We start from the raw sequence: 13,764 nt of genomic DNA, 5'->3' as shown, positions 1-13,764 counted from the left end.
CACACATCAAGATGGTAGAAACTACCAAAATGTCTCTGAGGAGCCACCTTACTTCTTAAAACACAGTGACAGGGCACCTAAGTGCAACCAGAAAGTTATGTAACTTGCTTTGCCGATCTCTTCCTGAAATGTTAGTTACAGGGTCAAGAAACCAAATAGTTACTGGGTCTAAAAAAAGGTTTTATTGAAAATTGAAAGTAAAAATGTATTTGGAAAGTTGTGAAGGGAATCTGAGAACCAATGAATGTATAATTGTGGCATACAAAAAAACTTCATCTCATATATTTCTATCCTTATATTGGTAAATCAATAACAGAATGACAGACAGTTAGAACCTAAAGCAAATTCGTCAGGGGAGCCATTTATATAAAAAACAGCAACTACTATAACCTTTCATATTCATGCAGCCATTAATGAATATATGTTACATCAAATTGTGGCATTTTTTAATCATGGAAAAAAGGCCAATCCAGAGCAGACTTACTCAGTCCTATTGACACCAGTGATGGATTACTGCTTCTTTATTTACTGGCCTCAGATAACCATAGATGCAGGGGTATTTTAACATTGACTCCCACAAACCCTGGGGCATTTTTTATTATTTATTAATGACTGATGCAGTCAGTGACTACTGGCTCCAGTTTTGCAGAGCCTTGTTATATAAGACTATAAAAGGTTTTATACTGTACCCTCCTCTTTCCTGCTTGACACTATTTTTACTTCTTCTCCTTACCCTCACTGACAGATCACAGCCACAGCCATGCACATTATACACATCTTCTGTGCTCTTCTTCTACCTTCATTGGTTTTTGGTAAGTCCTTCTTGTGGAACATGACCCTCCAATACATCTCTACCTCTGTACTGTTGAAATTATGCTTAATGTAATACTTATTGTTTAATAATAAATAAATAGTTATTGCTAAATGTATGTGTTTGTTTAACAGAAATATTGCTGTTTTAACACAAAACTTACAAAAAAGCATTTTAAGAAAATTTGTATTTAAAAAAAAATAACAATAATATTTGTATGATTCAGATTGTACGTCAGGGCAGAAAATAACCCAGTCACCCTCAGCTGAAGTCATTGATGAAGGAAATCAGGCCACTCTGAGCTGCAGCTATGATCAGACTGGTGGTGACATGTTGTGGTATGTACTTAAGTCGGGAGATACAATGAAGATGGTACTTCGAGATTATACCACTCAGGAAAATCTGGGAGAAGAATACAAAGAACGATTATTCTATAACAATGACAAAACAAACAAGAAATTTCCTCTAAATATAACTAATGCAAAATTTTCTGATTCTGGCACTTACTACTGTGTCTTCAGTAACACACTGTGTAATGTATATGAGTAGGCTGTACAATAATCTTACACATATTTACTTTGCTCACTATTTATTTCTTTAAAAATATTTAGACATAGTCATAACTATACATTCTATAAATATATATGAACCTGGGTGTTTGCAAGTGTAATTTATAATATATAGAATTTGTATGACTGCTTACTGATTTAAGATGTCTCTAAAAAAAGTATTGTAACTTAAACACTGATCAACTGATCAACTTTCAACATTTTAATATTGCAGTCTGTTACTGTTTGTACATACAAGTTGGATTTAGTTGGAAACTAATTATGTTTCATCATATCTAAAAAACATAGGGGTAGTATACTAAGGGAATAGAAATTTTCCCTAATTCAGTACACTCCAAATATCTTACAAACATCAAACTTTTTCAATAAAATGCAGGGTAAAGCATGTAACCTGCATCTGTGCACTGTGATGCCTTTAGTTCCAAAAGGGACCCCATTGTTCTTTGCCAACGCAACATGATTCAGAATACTTCAGTATATGGCACTGCACATGGTGGCGCATTTACAAATAATTAAAATACATACACTTTTTCTCACAATGACTAGGCACTGCATGGCAATGCGTTACACAAAGTACAGTAGTGAAACAGTAGTAAGCCAATGGACAACTATTATACAACTTTTATTGTAGTTGTTAAAATTCATCTTACTTGTGTTCAGAGGACCAAACTGTATTAAAAATATAACAAACAAATCAGATTTTACTGTGAGAGACCTGACTTTCTCAAGTTAATCACTTCTCCATTCTTAGTTCTTTTTTTCTGTGTATGTATTTCAGGGATGGATCTCTGTGATGGATCTCTTTTGTAGTACGTAGTACATAGTATGTACCCTCCCCATTTCCTGAATGTCACATCTTTAATTCTTCTCTTCACTTTCAATGACACACTTCAGCTACAGCCATGTACACCACATACATCCTCTGTCATCTTCTTCTGTCTTCATTACTGATATGTAAGTCCTCCTTTTTGGCCCTATAATACATCTTTATTTGTGTACAATAAAATATGTTATATTTTAGCATAGTGTTGTTCATGTGTTACAATTTCTGCTATTGTGTATCTATTTGTTTAGAAATATACATTTTGAAATATGAAAATCGAAATTTGTATCTTTTAGATTCTACTTTGGGGCAGACAGTGACCCAGTCACCCCCTTATGATGTTATTGAAGAAGGGAAGGAGACCACTCTGAGCTGCAGCTATGATCAGAGTGGTAACACAATGTTTTGGTATGTACATAAGCCAGGACAGACAATAAAGATGATGCTTCAAGAGTTCACTAAAAAGGAAGATATAGAAGAAGAATACAATGGAAGATTATTCTATAATATTGACAGAACAAACAAAAAGTTTCCCCTGAATATCACCAATGTAAGAGTATCTGATACTGGGACTTACTACTGTGTCTCCAGTGACACACTGTGCGATGTACATGAGCAGGATGTACAAAAATCTTTTTCAGAAAAGATATACAGGATGTACAAAATGATAACACCCAAGGCTATGTTGAGACTGGTGATGAAGTTACTATTTCCACATGGCACTAAACTGCTGCCTACACAATAGAGGATCAATTTGGGCAGCAGCGACCGGTTCAGTGCTGCTCACTGCTGCCCACCATTAAATCTCAAAACTCTGGTACTCGAAGAACCAGTGCTGCGTTGTGGACGGCTAAGTGGCTGGCTGCTGGCAGGACCGCATTGCAACATGGTTCCCACCAGGAGCCTGAATCTGCTTTAAAGTGGAACTAAACCTAAAAATGAAACAATTCCAAACAGGCAGATGTTTATTGCATCAGGCCGTGTCTCTTTAGCAAATGAAAACTAACTTAACTGTTTGATTATCATCTTTCATATAAAGTACACTGAGCTGTCCAAGCGCAGGTCAGTGTATGATCCCTGGGGTGATGAGGGGTATAGCAGGTGACTGGACAACGGGTGGGTATTGGGTAGGGCAATACCAAAGAAAATAAAATTGGGGTAAGGAAGGAAGTTACTAGAAGGTCAGCTGTTGGGGTAAGAGATTCCCACACATCCACCCTCATTTCTCATGGCATAGTTGAGGGTTGTTTTGGGGGTATGGTTTGAGGTTGGTGGTTGTGTTCCTGGAAGGCAGTGTTCATGGTGGTTATATAAAGAGATGGGAGGATGCATCTTTGGTATGGTATCCTCAGTTAACTTACATTTCTCCCAAAGGGATTTCTTTCAAAGGACGTACCAATCATTAACTCAATTACACATAAAATCACAATTTATTTAAAATAAATAATTCAGAAACATATAGGTTTCCTGTATAGAACTATAGGAATTATCAAATAAATTTATATAAACAAAACAGATGTTTTGCAAAATCATTTGGTCCTTGACACGCTTCCCTACTTAAGCTTTATCAGAACATTTCCAAGGAACGTTTACAATAAGTCTGGTTTAAATACACAAAAAGAATAATTCCACTCACTACATAGTACTACAATTGCAGGAATATTGTGACCAGGACAAGCTATTTGCACATTTTTTAAGATTAATCAGAAAGAAAAATCAATTTTCTTTTATATACCATTTGTGTATCAAGTCAGTTATATATTACATAATAAATCCATATCTTAAAATCAAGCATACCAATTCCTTACAAAAGAAGCAATATATACTCAAACTCCCAAACGGAATCTCATACTTTGAAAATATAATTTAATATTATCATATCTATATAATTTTATTGATATGATTTTTCATATTTTTGCATCATATCATATCTATAGTGTATCTGTGCCATCACTTATTAATCATTAGTTTGAATTAATCAGTTAATATCCTAAACCATCAGTCATTTATTTAAAAAAAATTCCAAAATTGACCTAAAAATACAACATCAATAAATATTTAAAAATGCATCCATATGTTTCTGTCTATCCTACGCATCATTTCAAAGTGCATCCACTTCAAATATTATTCATAGGTATATACACCCATATTAATCACCAAAACAATTAACCACATACTTCTTTTTATACTCATCAAAATTACATGATTACATTTCCCGAAAATACATCATCATCATTGAATTTTTATGCATGAATGCATAGATAAGGTATTTAATGACCAAGGATACAACTACAGTAAAAAACTATCAGAAATAGCATAGCAAGCACAGCTTCATATCCCCCAAATCAACATCAGCTGTGAAATCAAATATACATATATAAAACAGGTAAGGAGAGACGGTCTATTAGGACATAAAAGATATAGTCCAACAAATCCATTAAATTTGCGTAGCATAAAAGTGTCATCAGCATCTACCTTAGATCTGTCTTTTCTATGTTTGAACGGGGTGGGGGGACAACACAGGAGGCAAGAGACTAATGACAGACAGGAATCAGGCACGGTGCAGGAATGTGAGACAGAAGTGTGGTCAAACAAGCCAGAGGTCAGAACAGGTGGCTAGCAGGAGTAGTCAAGGGTCAAAGCCAGAGTCAGTACACAGGAAATCAATAGCTGGAGATGCAGGCAGGAATAGCAGGAACCTGGAACTCATTGTTCAGGCAAATTCCTGTTGCCAGCGACTTCCTTTTATAGAGAAGGTCAGGTGATGAATAGGACCCATGTGACCTGCTGACATCCTACCCTACCACCAGGGGGAGTGCTAGAGACGAGAGGTAGGCGGTGTTCACATCTCCACCAGCAAGGGGAACACTGTAGTCATCTGAGGCAAAAATCTCTTTACTACCTCCAGGCCTTTTTCATGTGGAATACTCAAATAGTGTGTTTCAAACTCCACTGCTATCAGTAAAACTGTTTTTTGGATTGTCATATTCTCAATCAATTTCTAATTTGCTTTATTTATTTCTAATGTATTTAATTTACATGCAACATATCCTTTAACGTGTTTCCAGAGATAGTTATTCACCAACTCATTTGTCATACTTCCCTCTTCCTCACTAAAGGGCAGGAATCTCTCTCTTGCACATGCGAGCAGTTCTGATGCTGCCTCTGCTCCCAATCTTTATCAGTTTCCCCCAATCAGACGGCCAATCAGAAAATAGCCTCTTAATCATCCCTGGCTATTTAGCTAGCTTAGACACTGCACTTAGTTTCTACTCTGTCTCCACTAGCGCTGAGCTCCTAGTTTGCTGAGCTAGTTCCTGTTCACCTGTTGCTTAACTCAGTGTTTCCTCTCTCCATCTCCTGTGTTAACCCTTTGTTGTCCGGTCCAATTCCCTTGTGCTGTTCCAGTGTTCCTCTCTGTCTGTGGCTATTCCTGTGTCACCTGTGCCTCCTGTTGCTCCCAGTGTCTCCTGTGTTCTCTGTGTCCGCAGTGGCCCCTGTGTCACCGGTGTCTATTTCCTGGATCCTTGGTATTGACCAGGGGCTCACACCACTTTTGAGCAAGCCATAGTGTCCCCAGTGGCCCTGTGTCCTCAAGCATGACAACATTCCTGAGACTACAGGTCTTTTTTTCAGGTTGGTATATGTTGGGGCACACTTGGTACCCATCGCTTTCCCCAGTACCTGGAGGTAAACTTAGAAAGAGATTGTGATGTTTACTCAACGTTAAAAGTTATACAGCAGACTGGAGGTGGGTCCACTGCAGTTGGTTGATATTGGCACTAAAGTCAGGGGAATGCAACTCATCTGATGCAGACTCAGGTAGCCTGGTTTACCCAGCGACTCACCTACTATTTAGCTGGTGATTGTTAGGGGCTATCTGGCACTTAATAATTGAAATCACGAACAGTAGATCCAGCGCATGAGTAGAACAGTAGCCTCCTACTAATCGGTCTTCAGGATCCTGAAAGGACCTCACCACATCGCACAGTCAATAACATGGAACCCCAAAGAACGTGCCTTCCTCCACTGTAGGAGATATGGGCATCAGGTGATCACAGATTTAGGTAAAAACATTTTTGTACATTTAGAAACTTTTGGTAAAATATCTCAGCAATTAGTTGTGGAGGGGGGGAGTAAAATGTGCCTGGAGTTAGACTATATATATATATATATATATATCAGCTATCAGCATGTAAATGTAGGCTGTGCAGGATATAGCCTAAACTGGTATACTAGGTTCGCTGAACAGCAGTGATTGCACTAGATTGCAGTAGTTTACTATGGGATATGGAATAGGTAACAAGAGCTAATAGCTTTTTCATTTTTAGGTTAAATGTTCATTATGTTGTATTTCAACCTATAAAAAATTGCTTTTTATTTTTTATATTACTTCTATAAAACTAAGAGAGACAGTAAATTTTTAACTTTTACTATTTTTTGCAGTAGAATATCTACTGTGCAATGATATTGGTTTAAAGGGTGCAACTATTACACCAGAGCCACAGTTATTAAAGGAATCATGACTGCTTATGGAAAAGTAAGGATATACCGTTGTCTAATTTCATGCAGAACAAACACTGAGCAATCTAAATGTTTTAGATGGTCTGGTATTTTGTTGAGAGATAAATAATCCTTACTTCCTTCAAAGACTCCAGTGATGGGATGCCTGTGTTGTGTTGAGTTTCCAGGTCCAAGCATTTACCTTTAAAAAAAATTATATATATATATATATATATATCAGTAATATACTACAGATTTAGATGAAAACAGCTCAAAGTCACATGACCTGTGCTATAAAATTGCTGCACGTCTGCACGCCCTACTGACAGATCAGAATATTCTTTGTGGCTTGCTGTGACATGATGTCTCCTGCCTGTCTTCTTCATATATTCTCAATGTCATTGTTCAGTTAGTAGCTTATTAAAAGAAACATTAGCATTGTCATAAATAAATACATTTGACTTTGCAAGTAGTTTAACCAATTGTTGTTCTTTTGCAGTGATGATCCATGGACAGACTGTTCACCAACCTCTACCGGCTTTGTTGCTTTCAGATGGAGACCCTCTGCATATAAACTGTACATTTACAGTATCGGTCTCTCCTTACCTTTACTGGTACACTCATTATTACAACAGAGCTCCAGGGATGCTCCTATATAATTATGGAACAAAGGAAATTCATGGTTTTAAAGCAAAGCATGAAAAAGAAACAAACTCCTATCATCTGACAAAAGACCAAGTTGAGCTGTCTGATTCTGGCATGTACTATTGTGCAGTACAACGCCTGTATCTTATCTCTGTATCACTAGGGTTAGTTCCCTATCTAAGGCTATGTACACATGCTCAATGGTGATAATTAGCTCAGGGCTGATATCGGACGGGAATCTTATGTGTGTACAGTGCTCGTTGTCCATCATCTGAATGACCATCCTGGTGGATCCACGGACCATGAACAATCGTAATAGAACTAAAGAAGAGAGATTGCAGCGGGGTGCCGCTCCTTTGTTCTCCCACCTCCCCTCTCTATCAGCACTTGTTCATGTATCGTGCAGTTGTTTGTCATTGGAAAGCATCTTTCTAATGATTTACAATTATTGCACGTGTTTACGTAGCCTAATGCGTAGAGAAAGTTCACTTAACTAATACAGAATTTGCATACCTTGGTTAATAAAGTGAAGCAGTGTTGATTTTAGAAAACCTTTCTTTTGGAAGAAAAATAAAAAAACTAAACAAGATTTTGCCTTGCTCAAATAAATATTGTTCAATAAATAGTTGAAAAGTTTTTTTACTGATGTTATGGTAAGACTGACATTCATAAACCTCCATGTCTTCTTTCTAGGCCATTCATTTGATTTGCAAGTGTGCTTTCAGATTATCATTGTGTTTAAAAGATACATTTCTAATTTAGCTAAACAATTTGGACAAATAACCTGAAATTCTTATCAAGCACATTTTGGTGTAATGCAAAGTTAATAAAAGCCTTGACCACAAGCTTCCCAGACCCTAAATGAGCAAAGAAAATGCAAACAAAACTATTTTCAACATCATGCATCCCAACTGGTGTAGGGTTGTTCTCCAATTATAATGCGGACAAACAACTCTATATTTGATTGGTCCACAGCATATTTTTTCAGTGGACCTTTGCTTATTCATTCAGTTTCAAGATCTTATGGATTTAATGTACTTTTAGGATAACACACCCACCTAGTATGCAATTGTATTTGATGCAATTTCTTTTTTTATGCAAGAACTTTGACATAACTATTGTACAAGTTTCCTGCAGGTCCTGCAATATAATTTTTGATTCTGGGGAACTTATTTAACATCAGTTTTCTAAATACAATGGGTTAACAATTCCTAGGCAAATTAGCAGTTTAATTAGGGAGTTAAAAACTATTTATCTTGAAATGAAAGCAACTCACACATCAAAAGCACTAAGAACACCCCTAGATATCTAAGGTTTCACTTTTATTGATGGGGTATTTTTTACACATGTAAAGAAAAAGGTTTTCATACCTAAACATTACTTAAAATTATTATGCCAAATGTTCAGTAAAATGCACGAAAATAAACATTTGAAATTTATACATATAAGGAATGAAAAAGTACATTATCAAATTTCTATGTACTACCATACCTATTGTAGTTGTTATTTACGGTTATGTTAGAGTATGTTTGTTTTTATATGTTTTTATATTTTATGTGAATTTATTTAAAAACAGAACTATTTTATATTATTCTCAATTGCCTAGTAATGTATAGTTGCCACAAGATGGCAACAGTAAGCATTCTTGCAGGTTGTATGCAGCTTTATGAATTTTTAAGATGAACTCTTGGCAGATAAAAAAAATGAATACAGTTACATATTATCAGTATAATTATCAGTATAAATACTTGAACTTGATTTGCAATCCCCTGTAAAACAGTGCTCACACTGGAGGTAGGAAGAGCAGCACTCTCGACCAATCACGGATCACGGATTTAAATATGCTTACAGGGAACATTCTGACCCAAGGAAACAGCAGAGCAATGAGCTTAAGGAAAAGAGAACTAGTTGTGTAACTAAGCTGCAACTTTTGACTTTTTCACAAGACAAAATTCCTATAGTTATTCTTTTTGCCTGTTTCTTCTCCTCCATGTTTTAAATCCTCCACAACAGAACACAAATAACGGTTTTGACTAGGTCAGCCTTTAACAATCCATTTTCATTTTTTTAACCATTCCTTGGTGAATTTTCTAGAGTGCTTCAGATCATTTTATTAAAATGCTTGGGCACATGGCTTCTGTTTCTCATCAAACACACAAAATATAGAATCCAAAGGTTGAACAGACTGCCAATGCCACTTGACTGTATGCCAACTTGATAGCATCCATTGTCATAGAACCCCCCCTTCTTATTTATTTAATCAGACCCGGTTCTGTAAATCACTGCAGTTTTAAATCACATGTGGGCATTGCCCAGGGGAGTCTGGATGCAGTGGAAGTCCTTCAATCAATAACCAGGCTTGTAGACTGTGCAATGACCCACAAATCAAGACACTAGCAATTACCATAACTTATCCAAAGGCCCATCCTAAAATACATCCTAAAACCCCGAGACAGGATACTCTAATATACCGGTATTTAGAAAAAAAAAGTAAATTGTTTTTCTTACCTCCTTCTAAAAGTTTAGTTAAAGAAGTGAAGAAATCTGATTATGACTGGGTACATCAAAATGTATTGAAGATGGCATAATTATAAACATATATTTAAAAGCTGCAAAGGGGGACCTGTTAACCAAGGAAATTATATTTTTAACAGACAAATGTAATGTGTATGTAATCTCATATATTCCTATCCTTATAATGGAAAGAAATAAAACAATAACAGACAGTATCAGTTGGATAAATAAGAAGAACCTAAAACAAACTGCTAATGCAAACCAAAATATGTAAAATACAGCAATCACTTTTATGCTTATGCTTACTAAATATTTTCAGGTCCCGTTGTGACAGACCAATCCATAGTGGGTTTCCTAATCCTATTGACACAAATGATAGATTGCTGTTTCTTCATTTATTGATCACAGATGACCACACATGCATTGGCATCTGATTTATTAAAGTTCTCCAAAACTGGAGAAGATAGCCTATATGTAGACCATAGTGTACATGGGTAATCCAGCAAACCTGGAATAGATTTCATAAAATCATTTGGTATCATTTGCTATAGCAAATGTTTTCAATTCTGGACCATTGCAAGTTTGCTGGATCACACACATTGTCTTATGATAGTATATCTTTCCTTGTGTTAGAGAGCTTTGATAAATCAGGTCCACTGTGGGGTAATGAAGCAACAGTGCAAACCCGGATATATAGTCAATTAACCTCAATAAGACGATTGGCAAATTATCTGATTTTAACTTACGAAAATCATCATACTTGGTTACAGAGTTTTCAGAACAAATGTTTGTAGTTAATCATATAACAAAAGATTCAGATATTACTGTAAGAGACCTGGCTTTCTCTAATATCCACTCCTATTAGTCAGAATTGTGTTTGTCACTTGTCAATTATTCGGTCTATTGCCCTGTGTATGTATTTCAATGAAATCTGTGATAAATCTCTTTTGTAGTACCTAGTTATATAACATTTAAGAACAATTCTCAGCTTGTACCTGCCCCATTTCCTGTATCTGTATTGTTTTTAATTCTTCTTCTCACCTTCAATGACACAATATAGCCACAGCCATGTACACCACATACATCCTCTGTTATCTTCCTCTGTCTTCATTACTGATATGTAAGTCCTTCTTCTTGGTCCTATAACATATCTTTATTTGTGTACAATAAAACATATTCTTTTTTAGTTTACTGTTGTTTATATGTTGCAATTTGTGCTAATTTATGTTTGTTTAGAAATATAAATTTTGAAATACTAAAATCAATTTTTGTATCTCCTAGATTCTACTTTGGGGCAGACAGTGACCCAGTCACCCCCTTATGATGTCATTGAAGAAGGGAAGGAGACCACTCTGAGCTGCAGCTATAATCAGGCTAGTAATGCAATGTTGTGGTATGTACATAAGCGAGGACAGACAATAAAGATGCTGCTTCAAGACTACACTAAGCAGGAAGATGTAGAAGAGGAATACAATGGACGATTATTCTATAATAATGACAGGACAAACAAGAAGTTTCCCCTGAATATCACAAATGTAAGAGTATCGGATTCTGGGACCTACTACTGTGTCTTCAGGGACACACTGTGTGATGTACATGAGCAGGATGTACAAAAATATTTCACAGTCACACATCTGGCAGACATTATGAATCGAGAAACATGCAACGGTGCAGAGCTTCATAGTAAAATAGGCTTTTTTATTTGTATATATATACATTTGCATGCAGGGCCAGCTTTTATGTCTTATTCATTGTGAATCATCCTGTATTTTACTGTCAAAAAAAATGTACAGAATCTACAAAGTTATATTGAGGCAGCACAGTTGGTGATTAGACTTTTTCTCAAAAATTGCCCTTAGACGGTGTTAATGACATATGGCTATGGTATGTTGGTTAGTTATATAACAATTGACTTTGTAAAGCTCTGCCTAATATGTTGGTGCTATATAAATACATACACTCTCACAATAAAGTACTTACCTATAAAAGTAGGTCCGGACCCAAAAGCAAGGAACTGGATGCATTACATGACTGGGTGTATAGGAGAACCAAATCAGACAGAGTTAAGAAAGGAGATAAGGGATAAGACTATGAGGGGTATAGCAGGTGCTTGGACAGTGAGTTGATTGGCCGGCTACTTACGAGGAGACGTAAGATTGGGGCAAGCAAGGAAGTTACTGGAAATTTGACTGTTGGGGATAAAACTTCCCACCCAACCATATAATATATATAATTTCTATATATAATATAATTTATAATTTCTTAAGATTAAAGGTTATTTTGGGGGTATGGTTTAAGGTTGGCGGTTTTAGGTCCTGGAAGGCACTGGTTATGATGGTAATTTAAAGTGGTGGGAGGATTCATTTTTGGTATGGTGTCCTAGGTGTTAAAAATAAAATGGTATTTTACAGTGGAATGGAGGTGGGTCTGCATGAAGGGAAGTAAGATTGCAGTAAGGAAGGAAATTACTAGAGCTTCCTGCCGAACCACCTTCTGTTTGCATGGTTGAGGATTGTTTTGGGGATATGGTTTGAGGTTGGCGGTTGAGGTCCAGGAAGGCAGTGGTCATGGTGGTGATTTAATGAAGTGGAAGGACATATCTTTGGTATGGTATCCTCAGTGTTAAAGGTAAATAGTATTATACAATGAACTGGTGGTGGGTCTGCAGGTGGTTGATATCAGCACCCAAATCAGGGGGTGCAACTGGGGGCCAAAAATATCAATTTCATACAGACTCAGATGGCCTGGTTTTGCTGGTAAAGCATTCCAGGATTTGTAGCAAATAGGTTATTATTCTACTGTTGTTATGTATTTTATAAGTTGGTTTACATGTCAGTAATCTAGCTGTAATAAACAGCTGCTTCCGCCAAATTTTGTTCTTCAACTGTGTAGTGCATTATTTAATAAGGGATGGTTGTATGTTGGGGGAGGCAGTCGTAAAAGGGTAATCTGGTGCATGATCATGATAGTTATAGTGATGGAGTTATAATGATAATGCTGTGAGTTTTCTTAATATAAGAGAGAAATTGATCCACCTTTTGTTTAAATTAATATTGTTGGCTAAATATGTGCTATAATTTATTCTGCATGCTCATTTAGGCATACCAAGAAAAATAGCAGAATATACAATAGGACACATGTAGTAACACAAATGACAAATAAAATGATAATTCTAACTATAAGCAGGGTTCAAAGGGCAAAGCCCTCCTAGCTTTTAGCAGGGCCATAGATGAATTGAAGGTTCTTCCTCAGGCAGCTAGCAAAGGCTGTGGTGCAAGCTCTCTAGGAAGTCCCTCACCCCCTTAAATCACTGCTGTGGGTGGTCAAGGTAAACTGAGCTTGCTAAGTTACCCAGTGATTTGCCTTCCCTTTAGCTAGTGGTTGTTACGGGCTATATGCCACCAAATAATAGAAATCACATCCAGTGGATCCAACACTGCAGTAGAACAGTAGCCTCATACTAATCAGTTTTCAGGTTCCTGAAAGGACCCCATCATATTGGACCCCCAAAGAAGGTGCCTTCCTCCACTGTAGGACATATGGGAGAAGGTGTTGGGCATCAGGTGACCACAGATTTAGTTAAATATTTTGTACATTTGAAATCTTTTGTTAAATATCTCTCTGAATAATTGGTGGGGAGGGGGAGTGGAAATAAAATGTGCCTGGAGTTAGGCTTCAAATAATATATGCCCTGACCTCACCATTTTGCACAGGCAGTAACATGCAGGACATATGGGAGAATCTTTTTTTTAGATTTTTTTTTTAACTCTCTGTGATTAATTGGTGAGGTGCATGTAAATGTAGGTTGTGTAAGATAGTTACATAGGTTAGGTTGAAAAAAGTCCATCAAGTTCAACCACCAGGGAAATAAACATATCCCAGATATTAACCACCTGGGC

The sequence above is a fragment of the Pyxicephalus adspersus genome, chromosome 6, assembly GCF_032062135.1.
Source record: "Pyxicephalus adspersus chromosome 6, UCB_Pads_2.0, whole genome shotgun sequence".
Lineage (NCBI taxonomy): Eukaryota > Metazoa > Chordata > Amphibia > Anura > Pyxicephalidae > Pyxicephalus > Pyxicephalus adspersus.
The sequence above is the reverse complement of the archived record's forward strand: the minus strand, read 5'-3'. Positions refer to the sequence as shown.